Raw genomic sequence first — 14,962 nt, 5'->3', positions numbered from 1 at the left:
TTTTTTCGCTGGGCCCTTCCCATCTAGATTTATCATTGGATCTTTTCTTACAGATTTAGTCTGGCTAACAGCACTCTTTGTACTCTGTTCTTAGGCTGTGAAGCAGTCTAGGTATGTTGCTTCATTTGTCAAGAGGGGGAGACTGTTGTGTATTGTTTAGAGTTTTTTCTATTTCAGTTGGGGGCTGCTTCTGTTGGGTCCAACCTTAGAAGATTGGAGTGATCCAAGACCGCTTTGGCGAGTTAGGGCACTGTGTTGTGGTCTTTCAGTAGGAAGGCAGGGTCCACACTAGTAGCAGACCGAAATTCTCCTTGTTTGTTTGTTTGTTTGTTTCCCTTTGGTTCTTCCTCTATAGGGGTGGTTTCTGTCTCTTTCCGCAGGAAAGATACTAGCTATGGGGAGTGGACGGTGCCCTCGCTCGCTCAGCGCCCCAGCTGCTGCAGCTCCCACGGGCAAAAGTCTGCCCTGGTCCAATGTCCCCAGGGACCAGGCTCCACACTCTCACGTCTGGAGAAGTACTCAGTGTTTACACAAGGGTGAGGCCCCTATAGAAGGTCCGCAGACCAGGGGAGGGAGCCGCCCACGGAGCCTGTTGGCACCCTATGGCTCTGCAGTGACTTGACTGTGGGCCCCAAGATGGCGATTGCATGCCCGCAGATCTCTGACACTGGGGGTGACTGCTCAGGTTCCAGTAGGTACCAGAGCCAGGGGCCTGGCAACTTCCGAAGCCCACTATGGCTCCCCAGCTAGAAGGCAAAAAGAGAGAAGAAAGAAAGAAAGAAAGGAAAAAAAAAAAAAAAAAGGGCAGGTCAGGGCAGGGCAAGGCAAAAAAGAAAAAAATAATAAAAATAAATAAATAAATAAAATAAAATAAAAATAAAAATAAAATCTGTAGTTCAGCGATCCATTGTTTTTTTACACCTTAGCTCAGCTCCGCCCCTCCATGCCGAGCGCGGCCCTGGCTGAGATTCCCCTAGGGTCCAAGCTGTTTTCCCAGTAGTGCCTCTTGCCCACCGAGTTTATGTATATCCCGCGCTCTTGGCGTGGGTTCAGAGAATAGCGGAGGGCGCCGTGCAGAGAGCCGCTTGGCACCTTGTGGCTCCCCAGCGGTTTCACTTTGGATTTCAAGATGGCGCCCATGCGCCCGCAGAACTCCGGGGCTGGAGGGGATTAACGTTCCAGGTTCGGCAACCACCGGAGCCGGGGGCCTGGCGGGCAAAGATGCCCGCTGAGGCTGTCCGGCTAGTGAACCGCCAAAAAAAAAAACAGAAAGATACACAGAAATAAAATATATAGTTCGGCGACCCTATGTTTTTTTTTTACGCCTTAGTGCAGCTCTGCCCCTCCCTGCCGAGCGCGGCCCGGCTAAAATTCCCCCAGGGTCCAAGCTGTTTTCTCGGTAATGTCTCTTGCCCACCGTGTTTATGTATATCCCCCGCTCTTGGCGTGGGTACAGAGAATAGCGGAGGGCGCCACGCAGAGAGCCGCTCAGCACCTTGTGGCTCCCGAGCGGTTTCGCTTTGGATTTCAAGATGGCACCCATGCGCCCGCAGAGCTCCTGGGCTGGAGGGGATTGGCGTTTTGCCTTCGGCAGACACCAGAGCCGGGGGTCTGTTGGGCAAAGACGCTCACCAGGGGCCACTGGCTGGAAAACCACCGAAAAAAGAAGCAAGGAGATACAAAGAAATCCGTTGTTCGGGGACCCTTTGCAGTTTTCCGCCTTGGCACAGTTCCGTCCCTCCTTGCTAAGCGCGGTCTCAGCTGAGACTCCCCAGGGTCTAAGCTGTTTTCCCGAAAAAGCCTCCTGTCTGCAAAGCCCCACGTCTCCCTCGGTGATTCTGCACCGGCTTGAGGCAGGTCTCTAAACAAGTGGGTGTGGAGGTCAGTGGGGAGAACAAGCCGCTTTCCTAGGAGGCTGCCCCTGCCCCACTTGATGGTGGGGCGGGTGTAGCCGACCCGTGCTCCGCTGTCTATTGTCCTCCCGCACTCTCCAGAATTTCGTAATCTTATTTCCCGTTCACCTCAGACTTTTCTCACTCTGTTTGTCCCACGTTGATTCTCTGTGGATTCACACCACTGTTCTTGTGGGGGAGCGGTCCCCTAGCGTTGTGGTAGGTCCGGATCCATGCCTTCCTCTCCAGGAGCACGAATCCAGGCAGTCACCACCACTCCGCCATCATGCCTCCTCCATGAGTTCTTGATTCAAAACTCCCTCTTAAATGAATCCTGGTTTATGCACTTTGTAGGCTAAATAAATTAGGTTCTAAACTTTCATTCAAATCCATGGAACTTGGATATAAACTGAAAAGATCACAGCTATGGGGAGAAGACCTATACCGCAAAGGCCTTTCTGCATAGATTATGAACATCGTAACTCAATCATTTTTTCAAAACTATGGTTATAATTGGACTCAATGGGGGTCTGTTTCTTTGATCAGATCACAGTAACTGTGACTTTACACTGGAAAATGTCACTACTGTGAAGGTCTATCACCTGTAGAGCTGGTCTTTCCTCTGATGCTGTGTTCATTTCTCATTAGCATTATTCAAAGTTTAGTTGTTAATTAGGTTGACACTTCAATTACAATTATCATCTATATGAGTAGTCAGGACTACTTGCATAAAGAAAGAACAATACTCCTTCCCAGGCATGTATATATATGGAGAAATGACATTATCTTGCTCCCTGCTAGTTTCATAAGGATAAGAATATGGTGGAGGGAGCAATTCAGCCAGAATTTGTCTCATCACTTTTCCTCCCCTTAAAAAAATAACTATTACACAATTTCACATGTTTGCATTTTAAGCATTGATGAGGAATATATGAGAATCAATATTTTTAAGTGTACAGACTGTAGTTTTCTATTTTGTGTGAAAGGAATTGATGAAATGAATTTGTAGGAACATTTTATATCTCCCTCCCCTTAAAAAAATAAGAGTTTGCATCAGGAGGATAATCTCACTTAAAAATCTAAGTAAGGGCTATTCATAAATAATATGCATTCTCTAAAATTGCTGTCCCCAATCCCCGGACCCTGCCCCGTGCTGGTCGGCCTCCTGTGAGGAGCCAGGCTGCAGAGCGAGGTGCACGTGCCCCCGACTACCGCCCCCTCCTGCCCCCCGAAAAATTGTCTCCCCTGACACTTAGGAGCTGGGTGGGGGACACAGCAGGAGGTGAGCAGGTGAGCCCCAGGCGATCCCGCCATCAAAGCGTCCTCCATATTTATTCACAGCTGCTCCCCGTTGCCTGCAATCACCGCCTGAGCACCCCCCCTCCCTGCCCCCCCGTGCCCTCCTCTGCCCCATCCCTGGAAAAATTGTCTTGCGTGAAACCGGTCTCTGGTGCCAGGAAGGCTGGGAACTGCTGCTCTAAGACATAGCACTTGAAATTAAAAGATAGAAAATGTATAAAAAATTATAACATTTAAGTGTCTTTTAAATTATGCAAATCCCTGGATAAGTTTTTCTTTGATTTAAAAACAGGAGTGTTTTAATCTGATTACTGGTGCATGAGGCAATGACATTGAACCCAAAGCCAGCATGTGGTAGTAGAAAAAACAGGACAGAACTGCGTTTAAATCACAGCTTTGTCAGTTTTTAGCTACATAGTAAGGGCAAATTAATTCACATCTTTGTGCCCTGTATTTTCATTCATAAATGGGAATAGGAATGCTTTCATTAAAAGACTGCTGTGAAAATTAAATGAGACAATGTATAACATTTGCATACAATTCTCCACTCATGATCTGATCCCAATCACTGTATCTCGTCTCCCCTTTTTTATCTAATAATGACAAACACTATTCAACATATGACTGGAAAATTACATATGCAAATGAGGCTTCCAAAAATAAAATTAAACAATAAGTGATCCTGAAGGACCTGTAAGAAATAACCTTACATAGCAAAAATGAACAACACCCAGCCAGCTTTATCTCAAAACAAGTAAACACATGTAATCACTAAAAGTCTGCAGAAAAGTGGCTCACAAGCAGTTTACTGTAAAATAATTAAAGCTTATTTATGTCAAGAGGCCTTGGGAGGAAAAAGAGAGCATAAACCAATTTGCATTAGCACTTTACCATCCTCTCCTGCTTTCTTTTCAATTAACAGACCAGGAGGTGCTCTCTGCAGTTAAAAAGATAAGCTATCAGGGAGGAGGATGAATTTTTGGCTGACCTGCAGACACTGTGGTTTGTCTGCTGATTGGGTTCCTACCTGGTACCTGGCTGTACCAATTTCTGAGGTGTTAATTTAACTGTTCCTCTCTGTCATGCAGGTCTGGGCCTTGAAAAATAAACTGAAGAAGCAGTGTACAGCTGCAGGTGATGGAGTAGCTAGGGCCTTTCTTAGGGCACAGGCTGCTTTGTTTGGATCCTACAGAGATGCATTTAGATACAAACCTGTAAGCTTCCTATTTCATCACTATTTTAATTTTCTTTTTTTATGGTTCTTTGGAATAAGGCAGAAAAAAGAGACATCATTTTAATATCACACCTTAAAAAAAGTATCATGATGGTCTTTTAAAATCCAAAATAATATGCTTTAAAACACATTTCATATCCAATTCCTCAACTTGTTTTTAGTTTTTCGTAACCTTCAGTTAATATTTCCCACATTCCTTTATGTATCATATTAATGTTCCAAAAATGGAATATTTATCTCTTAACTAATGAATGAATTGTGTTAATGTATTTTAAAACTTTCCTGATCTTGTTAAGATAATTAAGAAATTCACTGGACAATTGGATTTATTAGATGAGTGAATTTTGAAATGACAAGTACAAAATAAAAAAATTACACTGTGAAGATTTAAAAATATTTGGAAGTTCTCTTCCCAATTCATAACAAAGTAGGCTTATCTATTTATAATAGTATATCCTTAGCCCATTTTCTCATTTTTTTTTTTGTTTATTAAACTAAAAATGGTTACTGTGTACATTTATAGCCCAGTTTTTAGGTGGTCCAAAGAGACATAAGTCAAAATATATTTGTCTCTCTCTCTCTGAATTGTTGGTTAAAGTATGTCAGGCTGATTTCCTAAAATTATTACACTATTCTTCCATGACCAGGTGAATAAGTTGTAAGAGATAAAAACATTGAATTAGTAACAAGAACCGCCATCTAATAGGAATTCAGTTACTAAGCCCTGTAACCCTGACCCACTTCCTTTGTCTCTCTAGACTTTGATCTTCTTATTTGTAAAATAAGGTGTAAGAATTCTTATACCTTCCCTGTCATTTAGGGTTGATGTGCAAACCTTACTGTAAATTATGAAGCATTAGACAAATGCGAACGGGTTATATGCTTTCTAAACTGACTTCTGAATCAGTGATTCCCTCCCACTGGTTCTTATGCCTCTGAAGGGTTATTGAGTTATTGGAAGGAATCCCTAAATGCTTGGGCAGATCAGCTGCTGTTTCTAGATAAGTACATGTATCTAGTTTACATGCTAATCTTTTTGAACTATGTGTGTATTTTTAAAGCATTATAGAATTCATAGTATTGTACATAGTATACACATCTCATATGGGAGAGTCTTGAAAAATTGTTTATAGTGATAAGGGTCTCTTTCTATAAATGACTGGAAACCAATCATCCACACTACAGTAGGGCATGTTCATATTCAAATTATTCAGCATTAATTAAAACATAAAAATGAGTTCGAAAAACAAAATTAGTGATTAATTTTAGTTAAGTCAGATTTTTAAAATAAGAATTGATTTCAAGTTTACAGTACAGGAGGGAAAGTTAAAAATATCATTTTGCTTGAATTTTGACATATTTAAATACTTATTCATCTATATAAACTAATTTTTTTCTTTTCATTTTCCTTTAAACATTTGTGAAAGACTTCAGATTTGAAGAAAGGCGCGAATTAAAGAGAGGATTTTCTTAAATAATTTGAAATTATCAGTGTTAGATACTGGGTGAAATTATTAAAATATCTCATCTTTCACATTAATTACTATAGATTTTATAGTTTAATTTTCTCCCCGTTTGAGCTTCATTGAACAGATTGAGGCAGAAAATTTCAATGACTTTAATTTAAAAAAAAAAAAAAAATCTTGAAAGCCGGATTCCTAGTATCTATGAAAAATTTTCTCATAGAGTATCTTTCCTGTTTATTGATCATACAATATTATAAATTTATTTGCTTATTTGTACACATTTTTTCTTTTTATATTTGATGTCTTCTCCTTTTCTACTGCTAGTTCTAGGATAATATTTTCTTTTTATGTGCCTTTATATTTCTTCTGACTGAATCTTTGAAAGCTTCCTTTTTAAAGTATACTGAACGCATTGAGATGATTTTTTTCTATGCATTTATTTTCAGGAAAAATAGTTTTTAAGGAAGGAAAATGATTTATTTCTTATTGTATATAAAATACGGTTTTTTCATCTGTGATCTTTACAAATTACCCCCCCCCCGTATCATAGTTTATTAAAAGTATATTTATTTATTTTATTTTAGAACTATTTTTGGTCATTTGTATAACAGGCCTATGTCTTTGGTATGTTTTTTGATTGATGTAAAAAAAAGGACTAAGTGTAGAAGTTGCAATTATTTCATGGTTTTGTCTTTTTTCAAAAATCTACTTCAGTAGTATTTTCTAGTTATAGTATAATTAGAACCCTTTCTAATTAAAATTGCTAAATAATTTTAATGTGTGGCATATGAGTGTTTGTATGAGTGTGCTGTGTGGTGTGTGTAATGTGTGGTGTATGAGTGTGCGTATGAGTGTGGTGTGTGGTGTGTGCAATGTGTGGTGTATGTGTCATGACTATGGTGTGTGTTGTGTGTAATGTGTGGTGTAATGTGTGGTGTATGAGTGTGTGATGAGTGTGATGTGTGCTGTGTGTGGTGTGTGGTGTGTGTAATGTGTAGTGTATGAGTGTGTGTATGAGTGTGGTGTGTGTAATCTGTGGTACATGAGTGTGTTTATGAGTGTGATGTGTGTAATGTGTGGTATATGAGTGTGTGTATCAGCGTGGAGTGTGTTGTGTGTAATGTGTGGTATATCACTGGGTGTGTATGAGTGTGGTGTGTGGTGTATGTGGTGTATAAGTGTGTGTATAAATGTGGTGTGTGTAATGTGTGGTGTATGAGGATGTGTGATGAGTGTGGTGTGTATAATATGTGGTATATTAGTTTGTGTATGAGCGGGGTGTATGTGGTGTATGAGTGTTTATAAGTGTGGTGTGTGCAATGTCTGCTGTATAGGGTGAGTAATGAGTGTGGTGGGTGCTGTGTGTGGTGTATGAGTGTGTGTATGAGTCTGCTGTGTGGTGTGTGTAATGTGTGGTGTATGAGTGTGTGTGATTAGTGTGTGTGGTGTGTTTAATGTATGGTATATGAGTGTTTGTATGAGTGTGATGTGTGTAATGTGTGGTATATGGGTGTGTGTAATGAGTGTGATGTGTGGTGTGTGTAATGTGTGGTGTATGAGTGTGGTGTGTGTAATGTGTGGTGCATGAGTCTGTGTGTATAAGTGGTGTGTGGTGTGTGTCATGTGTTATATGAGTGTGTGTGATGGGTGTGGAGTGTGGTGTGTGTAATGTGTGCTCTATGAGTGTGCGTGATGAGTGTGGTGTATGGTGTGTGTAATGTGTCCTGTATGAGTCTGTGTATGAGTGTGCTGTGTGTGATGTGTCATCTATAAGTCTGTGTATGAGTGCTGTGGTGTGTGAAATGTGTGGTGTATGAGTGTGTGTGATGAGTGTGGTGTGTAGTGTTTGTAATGTGTATCAGTGTGTGTGATTCTGTGGTGTGTGGTGTGTGTACTGTGTGGTATATGAGTGTGTGTATGACTGTGGTGTGTGGTATGTGTAATGTGTTGTGTATTTGTGTATGTATGATTATGGTGTGTGGTGTGTGTAATGTGTGGATGAGTGTGTATGGGTGTGGTGTGTGTAATGTCTGGTGTATGAGTGTGTGAGTGTGGTGTGTGTAATGTGTAGTAACAGTGTGTGTGATCAGTGTTCTGCGTGGTGTCTGTAATGTGTGATATATGAGTGTGTATGATTAGTATGGTGTGTGATGTTTGTAATCTGTGGTATATGAGTGTGTGTATGAGTGTGATGTGTGTAATCTTTGGAGTATAAGTGTGTGATGCCTGGTGTCTGTGGTGTGTGGTGTATGTGTGTGTGGTGTGTGGTGTAATTTGTGGTACATGAGTGTGTGTATGAGTGGGATGTGTGTAATGTGCAGTATATGAGTGTTTGTATGAGTGTGGTGTGTGGTGTGTGTAATGTGTGGTATATGAGTGTGTGTGATGACTGTAGTGTGTGTAATGTGTGTTGCATGAGTGGTTGTTTGCGTGTGGTGTGAGGTGTGTGTAATGTGTGGTGCACGTGTGTGTATAAGTGGTGTGTGTAATGTGTGATGTATGAGTGTGTGTGTATGCGTGTGGTCTATGATGTGTGTAATGTGTGCTGTGTGAGGGTGTGTTATGAGTGTGGTGTATGGTGTTTGTAATGTGTGGTGTATGAGTGTGTGTGATGAGTGTGGTGTGTGGTATGTGTAATGTGTCTTGTTTAAGTGAGTATACAAGTCTGGTGTGTGGTGTGTGTAATGTGTCATATATGAGTGTGTGTATGAGTGTGGTTGTGGTGTGTGTAATGTGTGGTGTATGAGTGTGTGTGTGATGAATGTGCTGCGTGGTGTGTGTAATGCGTTGTGCATCAGTGTGTGTGATTTGTATGGTGTGTGGTGTGTGTAATGAGTGGCACATGAGTGTATGTATAAGTGTGATGTGTGTAATGTGTGCTATATGGGTGTGTGTGATGAGCGTGGTGCGTGGTGTGTGTAATGTGTGGTGTATGAGTGTGTGTATGACTGTGGTGTGTGGTATATGAGTGTGTGTGTATGAGTGTGGTGTGTGGTGTGTCTAATGTGTGCTGCATGAGTGTGTGTGTACAAGTGGTATGTGGTGTGTGTCGTGTGGTATATGAGTGTGTGTGATGTGTGGAGTGTGGTGTGTGTAATGTGTGCTCTATGAGTGTGTGTGATGAGTGTGGTGTGTGGTGTGTGTAATGTGTCCTGTATGCATCTGTGTGTGGGTGTGGTGTGTGTAATGTGTCATATATGAGTCTGTGTATGTGTGTTGTGTGTGTAATGTGTCGTGTATGAGTGTGTGTGATGAGTGTGGTGTGTGGTGTCTCTAATGTGTGGTTTATGAGTGTGGTGTGTGGTGTGTGGAATGTGTGGTATATGAGTGTGTGTATCAGTGTGATTTGTGTAATTTGTTGTATATGAGTGTGAGTATTAGTATGGTATGTGGTATGTGTAATGTGTGGTATGAGTGTGTTTGATGAATGTGCTGTGTGGTGTGTGTAATGTGTGGTGCATCAGTGTGTGTGATTAGTATGGTGTGTGATGTGTGCAATGTGTGGTATATGAGTGTATGAGTGTGATGCGTGGTGTGTGTGATGTGTGGTGTATGAGTATGAGTGTGGTGTGTGGTGTATGAGTGTGTGTATGACTGTGGTATGTGGTATGTCCAATGTGTGGTGCATGAGTGTGTGTGTACAAGTGGTGTGTGTCACGTGTGGTATATGAGTGTGTATGATGAGTGTGGAGTGTGTTGTGTGTAATGTGTGCTCTATGAATGTGTGTGATGAGTGTGGTGTGTGGTGTGTGTAAAGTGCTGTGTATGAGTGTGCGTGATGAGTGTGGTGTGTGGTGTGTGTAATGTGTCCTGTATGAGTCTGTGTATGAGTGTGGTGTGTGGTGTGTGTGATGTGTCATATATGAGTCTGTGCATGAGTGTTGTGGTGTGTGTAATGTGTAGTGTAAGACTGTGTGTGATGAGTGTGTTGTGTGGTGTGTGAAATGTGTGGTGTATGCTTGAGTGTGATGAGTGTGGTGTGTGATATGTGTAATGTGTCCAATATGTCTGTGTGTATGAGTGTGGTGTGTGGTGTGTGTAATGTGTGGTATACGACAAGTGTGTATATGAGTGTGGTACATGGTGTGTGTAATGTGTGGTATATGAGTGTGTGTGATGAGTGTGGTGTGGTGTGTGTAATGTGTGTTGTATGAGGGTGTGTGATGAATGTGGTGTGTGGTGTGTTTACTTTGTAGTATATGAGTGTATGAGTTTGGTATGTGGTGTGGGTAATGTGTGGTTTATGAGTGTGTGTGATGAGTGCGGTGTTGGTGTGTGTAATGTGTGGGGGATGAGGGTTTGTGATGAGTGTGGTGTGTGGAGTGTGTAATTTGTGGTATATGAGTGTGTGTATGAGTGTGGTGTGTGGTTTATGTAATGTATCACATATGAGTTGTGTGTAAGTGTGGTGTGTGGTGTTTGGAATGTGCGGTCTATGAGTGTGTGTGATTAGTGTGGTGTGTGTTGTGTGTGATGTATGAGTGTGTATATGAGTGTAGTGTGTGGTGTATGTGGTGTATGAGTGTGTGTATAAGCGTTGCGTGTGTAATGTCGGGTATATGAAGGTATGTGATCAGCGTGGTGTATGTGGTGTATGAGTGTGTGTGTAAGTGTGCTGTGTGTAATGTGTGGTCTGTGAGGGTGTGTGATGAGTGTGGTGTGTGTAATGTGTGGTGTATAAGTGTGTGGTGAGTGTGGTATGTGGTGTGTGTAATGCGTGGTATGACTGTGTATGAGTGTGTGTATGAGTGTGGTGTGTTCAATGTCTGGTGTATAAGTGTGTGATGTGTGTGGTGTGTTTAATGTGTGTTTTATGAGAGTGTGTGATGAATGTGGTGTGTGATGTGTGTAATCTGTGGTATATGGGTGTGTGTGATAAGTGTGGTGTGTGTAATTTCTGGTTTATGAGTGTGTGTGATGAGTGTGGTGTGTGGTGTGTGTAATGTGTGGTGTATGCAGGTATGTATGTTTATGGTGTGTGGTGTGTGTAATGTGTGGTGTATGAGTGTGTGTATGACTGTGGTGTGTGGTATGTGTAATGTGTGGTGTATGCAGGTATGTATGTTTATGGTGTGTGGTGTGTGTAATGTGTGGTGTATGACGATGTGTATTAGTGTGGTGTGTGGTGTTTGTAATGTGTGCTCTGTGTGTGTATGAGTGTGGTGTGTGATGTGTGTAATCTGTGGTACATGAGTATGAGTGTGATGTGTGTAATGTGTGGTGTATGAGAGTGTGATGTGTGGTGTCTGGTGTGTGGTGTATGTGTATGAGTGTGGTGTTTGGTTTGTGTAATCTGTGGTACATGAGTGTGTATGGGAAGGATGTGTGTAATGTGCGGTATATGAGTGTGCGTATGAGTCTGGTTTGTGGTGTGTGTAATGTGTGGTGTATGAGTGTGGTGTGAAGTGTGTGTAATGTGTGGTGCATGTGTGTGTATAAGTGGTGTGTGGTTTGTATAATGTGTGTTATATGAGTGTGTGTGTTGAGTGTGATGTGTGGTGTGTGTAGTGTGTGGTGTATGTGTGTGATGAATGTGATGAGTGTTTTGTGTGGTATGTGTAATGTGTGGTATATGAGTGTGTGCGATCAGTGTGGTGTGTGGTGTGTGTAATGTGTCCTGTTTGAGTGTGTGTATGAGTGTGGTGTGTGTAACGTGTCGTATTTGAGCAGGTGTATGAGTGTGGTTGTGGTGTGTGTAATGTGTGGTGTATGAGTGTGTGATGTGTGTGGTGTCTGCAATGTGTGGTGTATGGTGTGTGTAATGTATCACGTATGAATTGTGTATGAGTGTGGTGTGTGGTGTGTGTAATGTGTATGATGAATGTTCTGTGTGGTGTGTGTAATGTGTGAGGTATGAGTGTGGTGTGGCGTGTATGTGATGTGTGTGTGTATAAGTGTTGTGTGTGTAATGTCGGGTATATGAGGGTGTGTGATGAGTGCGGTGTATGTGATGTATGAGTGTGTGTATGAGTGTGGTGTGTGTAATGTCTGGTGTATGAGTGTGTGATGAGTGTGGTGTGTGGTGTGAGTAATGTGTGGTGTGAGTGTGTATGTGTGTGTATGAGTGTGGTGTGTGTAATGTCTGGTGTATGAGTGTGTATGAGTGTGATGTGTGGTGTGTCTAATGTGTGTTGTATGAGAGTGTGACCTGCCGCCCGCCCTCCTCACTGGGCCCTGGATATCCTGGCTTGGCCAGCCGCGCCCTGTAGCTCTCTGCTGCGCACCCCCGCCCCGGCTTCCCGTGCGCATGCGCGGCCACCAGGGCACCGTCTCCGCCTCCCAGCCCGCCGGACACGAGGCGGAGGACCCTGCGCCTGCGCAGAGCTGGAGTCTGGCCGGGCCGCAGCCCCGTTGGCCGGCGGTTGCGCTGGGGACCGGCTGGATCCCTCCTTCCTCTGGTCCCCAGCCCCACGCCTTTCCACACGGAGACTTGGCTCACGGTGCCGGGCCGAGCTGCAGCCGGTGCCCGGCGAGAGGCGGCCGCTCCAAAGATGTCACAGGTGGCCATGTCCGAAACCTAGAGTAGGGGCCCAGCGGGCGGCAGTCGCGAGGGTGTCGGGGACGAGGGCCGGGGTGGGGGGTCGCGGGGTCCCGGGACTGGACCCGGAGTCCACTTTTGCAAGTTTCCTCCTGCTTTTTGTCCACGCTTCCCTTCTTGGCGTTTTTCTTTTCTGAGTTTAATTTAAGTAGCTCAAGGTGGGGAAGCCAGAGTGATGCTCAGTTTCAGCTGTGGTATTTTCCCTCCCAGGCGATGTGAAGGGCTTAGGGCGAGGCCTGTATTTCAGTGTGTTCCGCAAATATTCGGGCTTGACCTTTACTGGTTTGGAATTCCTTTCTTTGCACTGGGATTACAATAAGGAGTTATTGACAGTCTAATGCGTGTCTTCCTCGGAGGCCACTTGCTTCCTTTATTTCTCTTTCAGGGGTGTTTAGCCTTAACTAGGTTGCATTGTGGCTCCTTATAACATTGTCTTGTGTCGTTGGAAGACCTTAAACACCTTGAAAGCAGAGTCCGGTCTGTTTAATCTTTGTTTCCCTGAGTAGTGTTTCCCTTACAGCACTCAGACCTGGAGGGGCTGAACAAATATTTTTTGAATAAATGAAAGCTTTTCCACCCAATTCATATACGGTGTTGCTTTTTTTTTTTTTTTTTACCTGCGTGGTAAAAATAAACAACTTGTACTTTGTTATTTGTTATCAGGGTTGAGTAGATGTTTGCGTACCAGCCGTAATCACTCTTTGGAATCTGATTTGGAGTTTTATAGACCCAGAGAGAGGCTCAAGTTCAAAAATATATAGCTCCAGCCAAATCAGTCTTGTCTCCATCTGTCCTGGCATGCAGCTTCCTTCCCTTCAACAAACACAGTGGCATGGCATTAGGAGAGCAGGCACCGTGCTTACTGCAGGAACACAACAGCTGTGTCTCTGGTCTCCAGTGGGGAATACAGGATTAACCCAATTATGACACGAATGCATAAAGACCAGGCAAGAGTTCTGAAGGAATGTGGTCCGTGAAAGTATGTAGAAAGAAAGTTGATTGGGTGCTTAGGGAGGCACTAACAAGGCAGCATGCGAACAGCTCAGGCCTGTGGAAAAGGCAGTTCAAGAAAGGAGTGTGGTCGAGCACAGGCCGGGGAGAGAGGTGAGAGGGAGGCAGGGAGGAGAGGGCCTTCAGGAGGGTTTCAGTGTGTCTCCTGAGAAAAATGGGAGCTCTTGGAAGGGTTGGCCCGTGTTCGGCGACTCCTGTGACTGGTACTGCCCTGTTCTTGGTGACCCTGGGCATGTCTGTTCCTAGAAGGCTTAGGAAACCCTCCAGTAAGTCACTAGCTTTGTCAGGACAAGTGTTGCAAATGCTCCTGTGAAATGCTAATGCTCTGGTTCCATTTCTGTCAACTTGATGTTGGAATGTATTGATTATCTTTTTTCTTTCATTTTGAGATCTTCCTAGTTCTTGGTATGATAAGGAATTTTCAACTGAAACCTGGACGTTTTTGTATCACATTATAAGACTTGGATCTTTTTTAGCTCTTTCAATTGGCTTCCTTTCTTGGGTACTACCTCATCACCAGCAGGTGGGGGTAGAAGTCCAGATTCCTCCCTCGGCCTCCACTGACACATGAGAGGGATTCTTGTTACTGCTGGGTGGGGATGAAAATGTCTAGTGCCCCTTCCCCCTGATCTCCCCTGACACAGCAGCAGGGGCAGGAGAAGAGCTCATTACCCGTCAGCAGAAAGCCCCAGCGCCCTACTTGGTCTTCTCTGACACCACCTCTGTGGGGGTGTTGGTGTGCCTTGGTAAAGCCTTGCCAGGGTGGAAGTTTAGGCTGCCCATTTGGCCTTTACTGGTGTGGGCCATGGTTTTTGCTGTGGTGCTTGGGTAGAGGAGAGTGGTTATTGTGTAAGAGTTTGCTTTCTTGTTCAGCTGCCCCTTAACTGGTCCTGTAGCTTCCAGAGAGAGCAGGCTTTTGTTGGGACTTTTTTCATCTGTACCCATTGGCATTTCTCAGTTACCAGCTTGTTCTCCTTCAAGTCTGAGATATATAAGGCAAAAGGAAAACCCAGGGAACTCAGCACCATAGCATCCCTCAGGCTGAGAAGTCCCCGGCCCGTCTGCCTTTTTCTCTCTCCCGTGCAGCGTCGTCTTTTTATGTATATGTGCAATCCGCCACGTCTCTTATGCTTTCTTTCACATATTCTGTCTTCAACTCTCTATAATATATAAACACACACACATATATAGTGTCTAGGGTTTCTAGTTGTACTTAATGAGCGAAACAGGGAAAAGTACTTCTCCATCGTCCTGGAAGCAGAGTCCACCTTGGCTTTAAGGGTAGTTTTTGTACATCAAATGCTACATTAGGTTGTTTTCGTGTCCCCCATCCCCCAGCCTGTGCATATAGGACCCCATTGCTTCTGACCTTTGGAGTCTAGACACCGAGTTTCTTTGTGGGGAATTTTTCCTTTCTTTTTAATTGCTTTTACAGCCTTTGTCTTTGGTCTGCAGTTTCACAATTACGTATTTATGTATGGATTCTTATTTATTCACATGGTTCAAAGTTATTTTTTATTCT

At 43.4% G+C, this 14,962-nt stretch overlaps 1 pseudogene; it reads left to right on the top strand.

The window, feature by feature from the left end:
- The first annotated feature begins 11,693 nt into the window (after positions 1-11,693).
- Positions 11,694-14,962, top strand: part of LOC138380672 (uncharacterized) — a 33,517-nt pseudogene continuing 30,248 nt past the window's right edge.

Source organism: Eulemur rufifrons, chromosome 1, assembly GCF_041146395.1.
Source record: "Eulemur rufifrons isolate Redbay chromosome 1, OSU_ERuf_1, whole genome shotgun sequence".
Classification (NCBI taxonomy): Eukaryota; Metazoa; Chordata; class Mammalia; order Primates; family Lemuridae; genus Eulemur; species Eulemur rufifrons.
Note: the sequence above shows the minus strand (reverse complement) of the source record. Positions and strands in the feature narration are given on the sequence as shown.